Source organism: Columba livia, chromosome 1 (assembly GCF_036013475.1).
Source record: "Columba livia isolate bColLiv1 breed racing homer chromosome 1, bColLiv1.pat.W.v2, whole genome shotgun sequence".
NCBI classification, from domain to species: domain Eukaryota; kingdom Metazoa; phylum Chordata; class Aves; order Columbiformes; family Columbidae; genus Columba; species Columba livia.
The window spans coordinates 111,314,232-111,326,917 of NC_088602.1; the positions used below are offsets into that span (position 1 = coordinate 111,314,232).

The window sequence follows — 12,686 nt, forward strand, 5'->3', positions numbered from 1 at the left end:
GGAAGGGAAGGGGGAAGGGAAGGGGGAAGGGAAGGGGGAAGGGAAGGGGGAAGGGAAGGGAAGGGAAGGGAAGGGAAGGGAAGGGAAGGGAAGGGAAGGGAAGGGAAGGGAAGGGAAGGGAAGGGAAGGGAAGGGAAGGGAAGGGAAGGGGGAAGGGAAGGGAAGGGAAGGGGGAAGGGAAGGGGGAAGGGAAGGGGGAAGGGAAGGGGGAAGGGAAGGGGGAAGGGAAGGGGGAAGGGAAGGGGGAAGGGAAGGGGGAAGGGAAGGGGGAAGGGAAGGGGGAAGGGAAGGGGGAAGGGAAGGGGGAAGGGAAGGGAAGGGAAGGGAAGGGAAGGGAAGGGAAGGGAAGGGAAGGGAAGGGAAGGGAAGGGAAGGGAAGGGAAGGGAAGGGAAGGGAAGGGAAGGGGGAAGGGAAGGGGGAAGGGAAGGGAAGGGAAGGAAGGGAAGGGAAGGGAAGGGAAGGAAGGGAAGGGAAGGGAAGGGAAGGGAAGGGAAGGGAAGGGAAGGGAAGGGAAGGGAAGGGAAGGGAAGGGAAGGGAAGGGAAGGGAAGGGAAGGGAAGGGAAGGGAAGGGAAGGGAAGGGAAGGGAAGGGAAGGGAAGGGAAGGGAAGGGAAGGGAAGGGCTGTTTGGGAGCAGCAAAAAAACCCATGTGCCTCTTGCAGCCATCATTTAAGGTTGATGTTTTGCATGCCATACAGGAAGATGGATAGGTGCGTGACCAGGAGACACATCCCCCAGAGCAGGGCAGTCCCTCTCCTCTCCTCTCCTCTCCTCTCCTCTCCTCTCCTCTCCTCTCCTCTCCTCTCCTCTCCTCTCCTCTCCTCTCCTCTCCTCTCCTCTCCTCTCCTCTCCTCTCCTCTCCTCTCCTCTCCTCTCCTCTCCTCTCCTCTCCTCTCCTCTCCCTCTCCCTCTCCCTCACCCTCTCCCTCTCCCTCTCCCTCTCCCTCTCCCTCTCCTTTCCCAGCACTCTGCCCTACTCAGAGAGGCTTACTTAGTTAATAACATCAGCAACCAGGCATCATAAATCACCTCTCACCACAGAGCTCTTACACTTCGATCCTCATAGACATTCATTCATTACCATGGCTAGGCATGTCAGAAATATAGCTGCCAAAACAAGGCTGTCAGAGGGAGGAGAGGCATCACTGCCCTGCCTGCAGCCCAGCACAAGCTGCTCCTGTGCTTGAGAGAACAGCCACCACAAGGCACTTATGAGAAGGGCAGAAGGATAACTGGCACTCAGATGTCCTGAATATGCAGATTTATATTTGGAAATTGTTGCAAATAAAAATTATTTTAAAGCAATCACATTAATCAGGGTCTTTTTGTGTATTTGCTGCAATAAGACACAAATGAAAAGAGTCACGAATGCATGCTGAACGTAAAGGTTAATCAAAGGCAGCTTCTTCTTTTGGCAGCTACCTCCTTTTGTTTTTTGCCAGGAAACATTCACTTAATTCTTTCTCTTTCTCTCTTTTTTAAACCATGTACATCCAACCCCTCATTCTCAGCTTTTCTAAAAATTAGAATTATGCCACACCCATTTTGAGCACCTGGAGAAGAAAATGGTGAACCTGTAACATTCCAAAGCTACTTTGACAAATGATTTTTCAGCTTCAGTAGTTTTGACTGAGTCTTTTCTACATGTATTTGTTGTGGTTTAACCCCAGCCAGCAAATAAACCCCACACAGCTGCTTGCTCACACTCTCCTGGTGGGCTGGGAGAGAGAATCAGAAGAGAAGAGGTGAGAAAACTCATGGGTTGAGATAATCATCAGTTTAATAAATAAAGAAAAAGCCCCATGTGCAAGCAAAATAAAACGAGGCTTTCAGCATAATGGTTAATTGGGAAGACAAATACCATTACTCTGAATGTCCACCCCTTCCTTCTTTTTCCCAAAGAATATAGACTGAACGTGACTTCATATGGTATGGAACATCCCCTTGGCCAGCCTGGGCCAGCTGTCCCAGCTGTGCCCCTTCCCAGCTTTCCACGCACCTGGCACAGTGTGAAGAGCTGAAAAGTCCCCAACTACTTAACAACATCTAAAACATCAGTGTATCACCAACACCATTCCCTTTCCAAATCCAAAACACAGCACTGCACCAGACACTAGGAAGAAAATCAGCTCCATCCCAGCTGAAACCAGGACAGTATTATAAAAGGTGCTGACTGATCCTTTGTTGCAGGCATTGAAGATAATCCCTTTAAAAAAAACACCTGAGCTAGCAGAAAACTGCTGAGCAGTCCCAGCCCATCAAGAAGCTTTACAGGCCTGTTGATACATCTGTTCTGGGGACACTACCTCTTACACACTGCCCAGCTGGGAAGCATTTGGAAACATTTTATAGACCAATTCAGCATTAAATGTTGGTTGACTGCAGACTGCAGTGCAGGATAGCAGCACCTAATCCAGATTTCAACAAGCTCGTGCCAATTTAAGATGCCGTTTACCTTGTAACATTCACTTTGGGGAAACACAGATATTGACTGCACTGCCATTCACCCAAGCAGGCCACCACACACAGCTTCAGTCACAGCTAAGACGTCACAGAAGCCCCCACGGCAGAAGTTGCGAGAGAAACATCAGATCAAAGCACCACAGTTCAGTCGGACAATGTCCCTTTCTCTTGGAGCACTGGAGGTGGAATGGATCTGTTTGTGTGGGGCCAGGCTTGTAGGGCTTCCCTGACCCTCCTGCTGCGATAAGTCAGTGTTGTGACAAATCCAGGTGGTGATGCTTGGTCCTTTGGTACAGCAGCAATGCTGACCTTGGCTCCACTTGCTGCCATAAGCAGCAGGCTTCCCATAAGTCATTAATTTTTAACTTTCTTCAGTCTGTGCCAGGAACTGAATTGCTGTAAAATAACTCGTACTGGATTTGAAAAAGAGGCTGAGATAAACGAGGAAATCACCTCTCCTCGTTGAAAGGGTTTTAGTCTCCAGGATCTAGTAAGTACAGTAGGACTGTTTTCACATCCCACCATCTCTGTGTTTCCTTTCTAACTCCAGATTATTTTTTTCTCATCACAGAGAGTGTCTAATAATTTTCTTCTTCATATTCTCATGCCATTTCCAAACTTAGCTCTCTGAATTTTCATCCTGTTTAAATTTATTTTTCTCTACTCTTTTCATTACTAGAAAAGTATAAGGGCTAAATAGGGCGAATTAATGTTCAATCCTACAATGCTGTTGTACTCTCCTACTCAGCCTCTGGTTCTCAGCCTCAAGATTCTCCCATTAAATCTTCCCTGTCAGACTTAAAATAGATGCAGTTAACATGCCCCAAACTTCGCTAGAAAAAGGCAGATTTCTGAGTTTCTTCTGGCATGCTGAGGTAAAAACCTACTTCTGGCTCTGCTCTCAAGACAGATCAAGTGACTATGTCATCTATGTCATCTGCTTTCAAGTTTTCACCTGAAATGAAAGTGAGTTTCTGTCTTGGTTTCTCATCTGTGTTTTGACTATTTATTTTAAAAATTTTAATTTATCTAATAGGTTTATGTGGAAGGTACAGATGAGGTCAAAAGCCTGCGCTGGGTATTTTGTTATGTCCATTCAAACCACTAGATTTTATATTTTTTTTTTTTCTTTAAAGGCAGTAGATATCGTTGAAGCACATTACCTATGTCTGCATTATAAGCATTATTCATGCTGCCTCAAGCACTCAAGGGAACACACTGGTGACATTAAGATGACTGCAGCACAGCAGAAGGAGGTAAGGTCTTCCACGTCTGAATTCAGTCATGAGACATGTGCCACACAGCTCTTCCCTTCCAACTAGCTGTGATCCATCCAGAGTCTTCAAGAAGGGATAAAATATTATGTCAGTCACAGGATGAACAGATGCCCTGCTGTGCAAAAACTCATAACCACCCAACGCCTTTGCAGGGTCTGACTATTTTGCTGGAAGTCTTAATGATGACAACTTCTCCATCCAGGTCAGGAAAAGGTAGATGGATGGAGTAGCCCTGGGAAGCCTGGATAACATATGTTGTTAATAACCTGCTCACTAGATGGTTTCCATTTTCCAAGCAGTTCAACAATGACTTTTCGTGGTGCTTTAGCTGGAGAAGTTCAGGATTTCTTCTGATTAAATGAGATTGGTAGTCCGGGGGGAAATGCAGTTTCCTCGCAAACTGAACAGTTACTGAAGAGGACCAGTTTTAGTATCAGGAAAGGTCTGTTAGATACGGACAGGGGGAGGGACAGCAGGAATCTCCTCTAAGAATTGTTTTGTTTTATTGATGGAATGCAATTCACATTTCCTGAAGGAAAAAAAAAAAAAAAGGCAGAAGAGAAAAAGGAAACAGCAGAAGGGCAAAGATCTAATAAATGTTGGAGACCATGGCATATGACATATGAAATTATTGTGCTGTGAAAATAAAAGTTTGTTCTGTTCCACTTAGGAATTTAGGTTCATGAGACAAACAGCATTTCTCTGTTCAAATACAGATTTTCAATGGGGTAAATACACTGGTAAACATCATAAGCTGTGCTCTAAACATTTCTTTTATTCTGCCAAATTCTTCTCAGTTTCTTTGCGTATCTCCTATTATCTTTTTAGTGGACACTAGCTAATAAATTTGATATGTAAATTTTTTGTCTATCTGGTGTTGTTGGATAATGTACAGCCATCCAAGATATGATGATTCAAAACTACTTGTATGACTTATGTGCTGCCTGCCCACCCCCCCCGGATATTTTGTTTTGCTTCATGGCTGCATTTCCAGACTTTTATCTTATTGCTACTTACCATAGTATTTGTTGTGTGGGTGTATTGCTAGTGAAAAAGCCTAACTAGATTTGCTTTACAAATGCTGCGAGCTTAAACTGCAGTAACCACTCTGAAAATTATTATGCCTTATCAATGTGCAAACACTCCGTTCCTACCCACACGCCCCTTGCAGAGCTGCAGGACTACAGGTGTGGTTTGGCAGTGCTTTAGGTTGTAGTTCAGGGATGTCAAACTCATTTTCACAGGGAGCCACATCCGCCTCTCCTGCATTTATACAGTCCTAAAATTACATTTGGCCATTTGAAGGCAACCACAAGGCTGATGTGGCCTTCTGTGAAAATGAATTTGACATGCCTGTTTTAGTTCCTCTCCTCTGTTCAGCTAATACAAAAGCCTAGGCAGAGAATTAGCCATCTATGTGTGTTTGGGAAGCTGAACCAACGGGTCCAAAAGGAATTTAACCAATATTCTAAATTTGTGTGCACATGCATAACCATGGTGTACATCAGCAAAGAAGTTCTTTATCCAAAAACTTCCTTCTTTCTCTTTTTCATCCCTTCCCCACCTCTAGTGGCCACAGCTCAAGGATACAGTCAAGGTCACCTACAGCACATTAGAAGAGTTGGAGACAGGGCTGCAGAATATTGGCATCTGTGTTTTGCTCCAGTAGAGCAGCCCATGAGGAGCTGGTACGAGATGACACCAGTCCAAGGGATGTTTCAGAGCTGCATCGCCATCAGCAACCTCTCATCCTGTCCTTGCTCTTCTGCTCCGACAGTCAGCACACCTCAGAGCCTCGCGGTGCAGATGACATTCAGCAAAGCCCTTTGAAAATTAGTGTAGCCATTTCCATCCAGGAACCACGTGAGCATTACTCAGGACATACACTGAGGTACATGAGGCATTAGCTATGAGAATACAGAGACGGAAATTTTCTTCAGATATTGGGGAATTTTGCCTCCATTTTTTTTCTGTTCAGTTCCTATTGCAATTTCTGTCATCACCAGACAAAAGAGACCTTTCATTCTGGAGGACAGCATGGAGGAACTAGGAATCCTTGTTCCTCATTACAGCGTTAGACTTAGCACTCCCCAAGCTGTTGTGAAACACAGCAGAGGGGTCACAACAGGAAGTACAACCATCAGCAGCAAGTAAAAGAAAGGCTTTCCTTCCTATTCTAAGATTTCAGAACTTCCTTATACTCCAGCTTGAAATCTTCTTATTGCTGTTGCGCTTATTTAAGGGATTTTTTTATTATTATTATTTCTGCCTCGGCCGTGTTAAGGACCCACCACCTGCTCACTCCTGCGGCACCCCCAATTTGTATGAAAAACAGGCAGAAGGAAAATAAAAGATGCAGCTTAATCAATCCTCAGAGGAGACCTTGAAGCCTCTGGTCAAAGGTCTGCAGACTGCATTAGGTACTCACTCCCCTGGCTCCATCTGAGGTCCTGCCACAGCTCTGTGCCTCGTTCTTCCTTTTTTTCTAATTAGACGTGGTGCTGCCATTCAGGGTGGAAAGAAATCTCATAGGCTTTTGAACATGTACCTGTTGACTCCCACACATCATTTTAATCAGAATTTGATAGGGTTTGGAGGCAATCTGTCTGTTCAGAGGCTGAACAAATAAAAGCTGTCTGAGAAACTGCTTTCAAAACCCAGAAGAGGGATTATTTCCAACTTGGTGCAAAGCCTGGATCAGATCCTATTCACTTTATTTATATGAGCAATAAGACCATGAATAGAACAACATGACTGAGCTAGGTAAGAAGGATCCAACCCACTATATTCAGATCCCCAAATATCCTAGTCCTCATTCATGAAGAATCCCAAGGACCTTTTGACCACAGTCAGTCAACACAAGCAGCAAGTTTAAGTATAGGATTATCTGAGCAGTTAAGGTTAGGCACATGCTTAAACACTTGCTGAGTTAAAGTTCAGAGCAGCTCTTGGGGTTTGGTTTTCCCTGTTCTCATCTATGGACACAGAGGAAAGTCTTTGTGAAGACGTGGCTGCTTCTAGCTTTCACACAGATTGATATGGTACAGTCCAAAATTTTTTTGTCAGCTGGGGAGATTACTGTGTGTGGGAACTTCTCCGGCTGCACAAACAGAACAAAAAGCAGTCACCCCCACTAGCAGTATTTCTCTCCTCTCCTTTAAGGCTGACTTATGCAAATTATTATACAAATCCCAAGAAGATAGGTGAGAAGGCAGGTTCCCGGGTATATCCTGGCCAAATAACACTGCTGAGGGCAGCAAAAGTGATGGCTGCAGCTCCTGTCCAGGGCTGTAGGAAGGAGAGGGAGCTCAGCAGCACTGGCAGCATTCACGTTTGATGCCAGAGCAGCATGCCCACCTTGACTCACACATAGGCTGCTCAGTACCCAGCTTTGGCAGGCAGTGCAGCATTGCTCGATCATCTTGGACATCTGTAGGTGCAGCATTTCTGTGCTCATTTGGAGAAAAAGCATGGGAGAAACATAATGTTTGAGCCAGGCTGAAGCAGACATCCTTTTTACTTTATCCTTAGCACTCTGAGGAAAATAATACTTGAGTCCACACCACAGACAGCTGTCAGGTTGCAGGCATCCTCCCTGTCCCCACCATGTACTCCCACAGTGCACAGCTTTTGTTCCAGGGTCCCATAACCGCTCCAGTGGGAACAGCCCTCAGGGCCTCCCATTGCAAAGCAACCTTTGCAGCTCCAGGATCATCCATCTGTCTGTCAGGGCCCAGGGAACCTTGATTTTTGCTTTACCTGGCTCCACAGGCAGGATGCAAAATGCTACAAGTTAAACAGCAGTGGGATATAGGGTAAAGGTGTGTACTACAGTCTCTCAGGGTTACCCGACAGCTATTATTAGCCCTGAGCTGTTGATCCAGAGGCTGTTTCTTTGTCTCCATAAGTCAGGTAAAGACTGCAAAACAAAGCTCCCAGAGGAGTAAGAGGTGATGGACCAACTCATCGCTCTTCATCAGGGGACATGAGAAAACTGTGATCCAGCAGGGTCAGGCTCCTTCAGCCTCCATCCGTCCTGGGCAAATAGACAGTGGTGCCAGTTTGCCAGGAAGTGCTCAGCAAAGGAAGGCAGCAATAGGAATTTAAAATTGTGGTTTTTTACATCACCCAGTATAATAATGACCAAAGCCCAAGGATTCAACTGACAAAATCAAACCCATAATATTGCATACGTTCCCTGTTTAGTTAGTCTGTTGCCTCAGAGTTTGTAGCCTTTGTATTACATGTTGCAGACACTACACACACCCACACATCTGAATCTAAAAAGAGATGTTCACTTTGCAAACAGCTGTTCTGCCTGAAAATGGCACTGGCTTGGCTGCCTGTCCCTGCCCCAAAGCGAAGATCACTCCCTGTGCTCCACAGCCTATGTAGAAAGAGGGTTCATGTGAACTCGCTCTCATCCTCTTCAGAAAAAATGCACTGGGTTAGTTCACACTGCTCAGCAGGATGTTGATTTACAGAATAGGTAATGCAGTGAAAATTAGACTATTTGAAAATGTTGCACATCAGACATTTGGAGTCCTCAAACCCTCTTACAAAATTTGAAATTTATCAATCAGAAATTCTCTGTACTATCGCTAAATGATTTAGAAGATCTTATTAAAATCTCACTGTGAAGTTAAAATGGTGCTGTACACAAACAGCTGCATTTTTTCAAAGTTACTCCCAGACTTGACTCTAGTTTTTCATATTATCTCTGCTTGTGTCTACAGTTATTAAAGTTATCAAGACTTCCTTCTCCCAGTAAATTTGAAGGAACATCAAGAGTCTAGATTTAAGTACAGCACTGGAAAACATCAGGCCATTGACTTTCTCACGGTGTTCTTCACTAATATGCAGTTTATTTGAATGTACTACGTAAAACAAGTGTAGCAAACTTCACACAAAATAGTAGCCCTACAAAATGCATCTGGACTAAAAAATAATGGATCTTTCTTGAGATAGGTTCTTGCCTTCAAAATTTCTACTGAATAGTAAGCTTTGTGGATAAACTATTTTTATTGGATATAAGCATCTGAAATAGGAGAACTTTAAAGAATAACAGGCACAATTTGCACATTTGGAAAATGTATACACTTATCCACAGAAATACAGACACTGCTTTCAGCAAGTCACTCCAAAATACCCTTTCTTCCAGATTTTTCTTCTTTTTTTTTTTTTTTTCTCTTGGCACTCACGAATATCTTTCAATATTCTTACAAGTTAATCTGCTTGATTCTGATGAAAAAATAATCTTTTCCATCTGAAATTAAATAGAATGAATTAAGCCCAAGCCACATTGATATTATCATGTAAATGATGCTCATGGAGTCAGCGTGCTGCTTATTGTAAATAGTTGATGCAATACAACAGAATATTTTGCAGGTTCAAAAAAGACAAAACTTTTATTGAAAAAATATCATTTTTATTACATAGGCACATATTGTACTGTAGTGCTGAGGGCATTAATTAAAAATATCTATCAAGCATTATTTTTTTTCATATTTTTTGTAACCAATATTGCTTCCATACAAGGGCACATTTTAAAAGGGAGTCTGCAGTTGCTCACCACCAGCAATTATTTCTAATAATATCTTTCAGCCACCTAGCCATTCAGCTAGACGTATGTAACATAGGACACACCTCACCCAGGAATGAACTATGTTTTAAGGTCTTTTTTTTTTTCTTTATGAAATCTCCTGCCTAGAGACACACTGAATGGATTTTGATCTCCTGAAAGAACAGGGAGGTAAAGAAACAGCAAGCAACGTGGTGAGTGAGCTGGTTAACAGGGTGATCCATAGCAACAGTTCCAGTCTCACCTCCTAAGGTACACTGATTTGCAGTTCATTTCTATAATCACAAACTCTTCAAGCTGGCAATGACTCTCACCATTCCCTTGTGTTTACAGTTAAAAAAAAAAAAAAATAATAGTTCGTTCCCAGGCTGTTAATACATATTATCTAGCCTCTCTCTAGTCTGTGTCTGAAGTGTAGATGCCCCAAAAAGGGCTCACAGCTTGAGCGTTTCTCCTTCTAGTGAGATTCATTGCATCAGCTGGCAATCCCCATGTGTGAACTCATCTTATCTCATAAGCTACACAGGACTGGGCCAGTTCAGTTCTTGTGTGATTATCTTTGAGAAAACCCCAAGAGCACTAGAAAGTATAAGTCATTGTTATGGGACCACCCTCTATTTGAATGATTCAATTACTTGCAGATGAGCAGGCAGGCTGGATCACTGAGGCTGCGCCTCACCTACTGCACCCTCACCCAGCTCAGCCTGGGGCTCCCCAGCCGCTGCTTCCACAAACCCCAAGCACAAGGTGTCCCAACCACAGTGCCTCTTCTGGAGTAGCAGCCACCTGGACCTCAGCCTTGTCTGAGGCTGAGTCCACCACCACCCTGTAGTCACAGTAATGGGCAGGAGACATGTAATCCAGCCTGATCTTGGGTCATTGCCTTCCCCACAAGCCACAAAAGTCTTTTCATCTTCCTGATTCAAATGCTAGGGCCATCCTCCAGATTTACAGAGAAATGAGAAATTGGGTATCACCATTCTGGGTGCCTGTGTTAACAATGAGTTTATAAAGTGCCAACTGAGATTTTTCCCCTTCATTTGTGCAAAGTTTGCATTTTCCCTCTCCCAGTAGTTCCTCCTAATCCGATGGGGAAAATCTGCTTATGGCCCTAATTAATGTAATTAATTTAACCTTAAGCAAAACACCCAGGCATGTCAGAGAAACTGTCAGCAGTGCCCAACCAACTTCTCATCTCTAACTGTGGCCAGCCTCCCAGACTAAAGGCAAAGTAGAACCCCCATCACACATCTTCCTAAAACTGGTTACTCATTAAGGAGGATGTTGGCAGGTGATGTTTCACAAGTTTGTTTTCTAAATCCAGCACTGCCTGCATCACTATCCTTATCCTCTAATTTAAACATGCTTCTTTGTCTTTAGTATGCACTCTATGAGTAATGTATTTAGCAGAAGTAAATCCTATTCTTTCCTAACTTCCTTTTTGTTAAGCGAAATAAGCAAAAATCCAGTAATCTCATCTCTTTAGTTACTCTCAGTTCCCATGTCACCTTAGGTAGTTTTTCTTTGCTCCTGTTTCTGCTTAATTTATTATTATTTTTTTAATATAAAGCAACTCTAATATTCTCCAGGTATTCATACATATGCCTTGTATAGTTGCATTAAAGCTTCCCTTTTTTTCTGCTGAACATGCTTAGACTGATGTATCACAGAAATTCAGCAATGTAGGATTGGAAAAGGACCACCTGAGACTACACCGCTCTTCACAGTCCCTAGAGACTGAATCCCAGCAGTATCACACCAGTGGTTCACAGATCTTCAGCTGCTGATTCACATTCCCCCTATCTTCCCCACAGTCTCTGATACAGGGACCCTGCATTTTGTGAGCCCACGGTTTTGCACTTCATGCCTCTATAATTCACCCTCTTCCTGTTGCTCTAATCCATAGGATCCTCCAGTCCTCCCTGAATGATGCTGCTGTCGTCTTCAGCATTAGAGACCCTGTGCCACTTCATATTACTGACAAATGTCTTAAGCTTAGACCAAGTTCTTGTACCAACATCAATAATGAAAGAATTGGATCTCATTGGTTTCCGAACATGTCCCTGAAGGATACCAGTAGTAACCTTGCTCAGCCTGGTTCCCCTCAACACATGCATCTGGTCCCCATTCTAATTTCTGTGTAAAACTCACTCACCTCATTACATAAATGCTTGCAATTACAATTTCAACAAAGCTCAAGGCCCATGAATTTTATTCACAGAAAGCACAGAAAACGAGGGTTCAGTAAAATATTCTGCAGGATTTAAAACCACAGGTTTTTGCTTTTGATAGAAGTAATAATGAAGTCAAGACCCCCTCTTGTAATCTAGGGCAAAGCCAACATAGGAAGCTTTAGTGTTTCAATTCTTTTAAATTGAAAGTCAGAAGACTGAAATGAGAACTTATGGGGTATAAATATAATTTTTGTTTGTTTTCTGGTGCACTCTAAAATGACTGAAGCTGAGCTATCTCTACTAGATATAAATAATAAGAAGAACAATGCAATCTCAAATGCATTAATGGCAATAATAAATAACATGCAAATAATGAGAATAAAATAACTAGAGAAAAGTATGGAATGGACTAAGTATCTTTAAAAATTTTAACTCGGGTAAGATGATTGTTCTGCTGTTGTGCAGCTACTGAGTGTGACTTAAAAGGAAAGTCATGTATTTTAACACCTTGGAAATTGTCATATAGCAGATATTTATTGAAACTTCCTCCATACTCCTCTCTTTCTCACTCTTTTTGTAAGACTTGGGAAATAAATCGGTTTTGTAAACTGTGTGAGAATTTTGAAACAGCTAATCTTCACAAGATATTACAGTCATAAATTACTTTTAAAAAACTTAGGGCAGGAATCTGGTATAGGAATCAATACATTATTCAGTTACAAGGAATTACCTCCAGAAGCTGTTATTAATGGGAGCAGAGAGCATTAGTCAATGAGTTCTTCTGACACTGCATTATTAATACTCGAAATGCAAATTTTCTGAGATGCATTTGAAGAAAAAAGAAAAGGCAGAAGGATATCTGACTTGTGCCAGCCATGATATGAAAAGAAATACATTTTGCATGCAGCACTGTTATATCTGTGAAAATTGCTGCCAAATTATCATTGAAAACATCAAGTCATCCTTTTGTTCAGTTTTCTATTTATTTACTAAAGCACTTATGAGGTCTACAATCAAGTCTTTTCTTAAACTACCTAAAAATACCATTCAGTGAAATTCTCAGATAATTTCCTATTAAAATACAAAAAGACAGTTTTATGGTTAGAAAGCAATAGATTTATAGATGCATATGAAGTTTGGCAGCTCTGGATATGGGATGGAAATAGGGAGCTGACTTTTGTGGGTATTCC

At 42.6% G+C, this 12,686-nt stretch overlaps 1 long non-coding RNA gene across 1 annotated transcript; it reads left to right on the top strand.

Moving 5' to 3' along the window:
* The first annotated feature begins 606 nt into the window (after positions 1–606).
* On the top strand, positions 607–10,650 carry LOC110354908 (uncharacterized). Its single transcript, XR_010474497.1, has 3 exons — positions 607–711; positions 1,092–3,720; positions 5,312–10,650. It is a non-coding gene; the product is annotated as an uncharacterized LOC110354908 (long non-coding RNA).
* The last annotated feature ends 2,036 nt before the right edge of the window (positions 10,651–12,686 follow it).